This window comes from Hipposideros armiger, unplaced genomic scaffold, assembly GCF_001890085.2.
Source record: "Hipposideros armiger isolate ML-2016 unplaced genomic scaffold, ASM189008v1 scaffold_1879, whole genome shotgun sequence".
NCBI classification, from domain to species: domain Eukaryota; kingdom Metazoa; phylum Chordata; class Mammalia; order Chiroptera; family Hipposideridae; genus Hipposideros; species Hipposideros armiger.
This window is the reverse complement of record NW_017733229.1, coordinates 44,428-48,019: the sequence shown is the minus strand read 5'-3', so window position 1 is coordinate 48,019 and position 3,592 is coordinate 44,428. Positions and strand designations below refer to the sequence as shown.

The window sequence follows — 3,592 nt, the reverse complement described above, 5'->3', positions numbered from 1 at the left end:
CATCAGTGCCAGCTCCACTTCTCTCACAGGTGCTGCTCTCTCCCCTCCCCCCTTCTTTCTCCCACACCTGCCCTCCTGCACACCACAGCACAGTTATATTTCCCTTCTCAGAAAACAGACAGCCTTGACTTATGGGTCCTATTTTCCAACCAAATATAAATCTCAAGTAGACTCAGCTTCATAACCCCCTGAGTTTGGACTGGAGCCAGCACTAGAGCTCAGGGCAGGGAGAGAGGGCGGGCGAGCAGAGCAGAATTCCAGCAGGAATTTATCTAAGATGAGAAATTACGGGATCCCTCCTCTGCTAATTCCAGAATCTGGTTCCTCTGATAGTTTGGGAAAAGATGGAAAGAACCATCAAGCCCTAGGAGGCAAGAGCTGGATGAGCCTGAAAATTCATCTCTCAATCCACAGACTCCTGTGTGCAGGGTCCCAATGGGCCCTGTGGGGACAAGGACAGGCAAAACACCTCCTGCTGCTGACAGAGAGGGGACAGGGGACACCCAGAGGAGAATGAGACGAGGACTAATAACAAGAACAAAAACAGTCATATTTCTCTATAGAAACAACAAATGAACACCTAAAAGATGGGGGCTGAGGGCCGGGCCAGGCCTGAACCTAGGCTGACCCAGCCACACGAAGCCCTCACTGACAAGACCAGACCTGGGTGATGTTCAAGTCCCTGTGATCACAGGTCCTGGTGGGACAAGGTTCTACCGAAGGGACAAGGACAAAAGGACAGAGCGGTGACTCAGCCGAGGAGTGACCACGTCACTGCCCACGAAGCACTGAGCACCGACTGGGTTCAGGCCACGTTCACGCTCAGTCCTCACAGCCTCTCCTGTCTCCACCAGCAGCAGACTCAATACTGCCAACAAACGGGTTCTGGAAGGTTCTCAGGTCTTCCGTTCATTTCCTCTCAAACTTTAGGATTTTCTCCTATAATTAACCCATCAACCCTTCATGGCAAGAACTGAAAAAACAAATTCATATCCAGATGCTTATTTCAATAGGAAGGAAGAAGTTGCTGCTCTGTGTAACATGAAGTAAAATCGGGGATGCAAACAGCCTCTGCTGGAACAGGACAGTGGGTCAGGGAAGAGACTCAGTGCAGGGAGGGGGCGAGGAGGGCAGGGGGCGGGCAGTCTCCCCTCTCCTCACATGATGCTGAGAGAAACGCAGACACATTCAGATGCCCTTTGCAGAAAGAGAGATCAGAGGTTCCTGAAGTCACAAAGTGGGGGCATGAACAAACCTTGCATCACTCAGTCCCCCACAAGGCAGCTGTCTCACACTGTAGAAGAAAATAATCATGAACAAATTCAGGTTAGTGGCTGTAAATGGTGAAATTCTCAACAGTCTACCACATGCACAAATTGTCCCAAAGAATTTCCAGTACACAGTCCTGTCCCCTCTGCCCCAACCCTTCCCCACTTCAGGCCCTCCAGGGTCTCACCTTTAGAAGCCGTGAGACACACAGCAGAGCCCTGAGCACTGTCACTGCCTGGGGGAAAACAAAACAGGATGTGGTCAGAGCTCACAGCAGATGTGGCTAAAGGAGGAATTATGGGGGTGGGTGGGCTCCCCCAAAGGCTTCCATCTACACTATCCCTTGGGTCTCAGAGGTCACCCACCCCTCCACACTCACCTGCAGCCTGAGCGTAGCTCCCTCCTTTTCCACCTGTGGGAAGAAACCATCACAGGAGAAACCAGGAAGGAGGCAGGGAACCCCCTAGTCCTGGACCCCAGAGAAGTTACCAGAACTGTGACTACAAAACCAGGCCTTGATCAGGAAACTTGAGGAAAGTACGTGTGTGGGGACTGGACCAACCGCCCTCCTGGAGGTCTGTCCTCAGCAGGGATGTCCCACTCTGACCTGACTATTGAGAATCAGGTCCCCATCACCAGAATCATCAAGGTGATAAATTTGCCTCTCATTTTCGCATGTGCATTAATAAAGAGTAAGTGTTAGCAAATAGGGCCCCAGACTGGGAAAGCACACGTGTGTGGATGGTCCTTCCCACTAATGAGGCAGGACATACTTGTACCTGGGGCTGGAAACGCCCCAGTGGGACAAGACAACTCAGTCCCCGCCCTTCCCTACCTCAGCGCTTCCTCCTCCACAGAACAGCTCCAGCCACCACAGCCCCAGTGACCGCAGCTCCAAGGGCCAGCACAGCAATGATGCCCACAGGGATGGCGGCCTGAGGAGGCGGCTCTGGAAGGGAAGGGAAGGTGAGGGCCCTGACCCCCAGGCCTCAGCCCTGACCTCAAGTCCTCCAGAGGCCCCTGCTTTCCCTGAGAAGAGGCTCTGTGCCCACGGACCCCTCTGTACCCCATCTCAGAGTCAGGGGCTCGGGCAGCCCCTTGTGCTGCACATGGCACGTGTATCTCTGCTCCTCTCCAGGAGGCACCGCCACAGCTGCCCACTTCTGGAAGGTCCCGTCCCCCGCAGGCCTGGTCTCCACGAGCTCCGTGTCCTGGGTTAGGTCTTCCCCATCACGCTGCCAGGTCAGGGTGATCTCCGCAGGGTAGAAGCCCAGCGCCCAGCACCTCAGGGTGACGTTACGGTCAGAGGTGGGCTGGTGAGTCACGTGTGTCTTTGGAGGGTCTGAGGAGAAGGGTCAGAAAATTCAGGGCCTTTGCATCCCTCGTGGGACCCTCCAGCAGTGCTCATGGGACCATCCTGAGAATGGTCAGGAAACTGGGGTGGGGGAAGGGAGCACAAAACCCAGACACCACACTGGACACAGGCATCCGGGATCATCTCTATTCTATAGAAAGTTCTAGAATCAGGGCGAGACAGCCCAGGGTCATAGACAGGTCTCTGATGGAGACAAAAGGGACTCCTGGTCCTGACCTGGGTGGAGGCCAAATGACTCAGAACAGCGGGGGTCGGACCTCAGTCACACTGTGTGTGGGGCAGCGAACAAGGCCCGAGAGAGAAAGTCCCCCAGGTTCCCAGGGCAGCTGCCAGGGCCAAAGGGAACCGCTGATCAGGTGTTTCTGAGATGGTCTCCCCTCCATCCCCCGAGAGGCTGCACCCCTAACTGTCCCTGAGAGAAGGGGGCCCTTTGGGTGACTCTCTGGTACCAGGTCTGAAAACCCAGGCGGACTCCATCCCCCATGTCGGGGAGACGGGGTGTCCTGGTGTTGACCCCATTTCCTCCTCTCCGTGTAGGAGCCCCGCGCCCCTCTTACCTGCGCGCAGCAGCGTCTCCTTCCCCTTCTCCAGGTATTTGCGGAGCGACTCCAGGCACCTGCCCTCAAAGTAGCCCCTCAGGCTCTCCGCCACATGGGCCACCTCCCACTTGCGCCGGGTGATCTGAGCCGCCGTGTCGGCCGCGGTCCAGGAGCGCATGTCCTCGTTCAGGGCGATGTACTCAGCGCCGTCGTAAGCATGCTGCCTGTAACCGCGGAGGAGGCGCCCGTCCGGCCCCACGTCGCAGCCACATATCGCCTGGATGGTGTGAGACCCTGACCCCGCCCCGCAGTGATGGCGCCGGAACCGAAAATGGAACCGGGTCCAAGTCCCCGCGGGCTCTTCCCAGGTGAAGGGCCGGGCGGGCGGGTCCCGCAGCCTCGGGGTGAA

General features: G+C 56.6%; 1 pseudogene across 1 annotated transcript in view; it reads right to left on the bottom strand.

Annotated features, from left to right (window-relative positions):
* Nucleotides 1-1,118: 1,118 nt before the first annotated feature.
* Nucleotides 1,119-3,592, bottom strand: part of LOC109378331 (HLA class I histocompatibility antigen, B-38 alpha chain-like) — a 10,280-nt pseudogene continuing 7,806 nt past the window's right edge. Inside the window, exons 4-9 of the transcript XR_002122974.1 lie at nucleotides 3,202-3,541; nucleotides 2,336-2,611; nucleotides 2,105-2,218; nucleotides 1,649-1,681; nucleotides 1,457-1,504; nucleotides 1,119-1,294 (exon numbers count right to left, since the gene is read on the bottom strand). The product of XR_002122974.1 is annotated as an HLA class I histocompatibility antigen, B-38 alpha chain-like (transcript). The remainder of the gene's footprint in view (nucleotides 1,295-1,456; nucleotides 1,505-1,648; nucleotides 1,682-2,104; nucleotides 2,219-2,335; nucleotides 2,612-3,201; nucleotides 3,542-3,592) is intronic.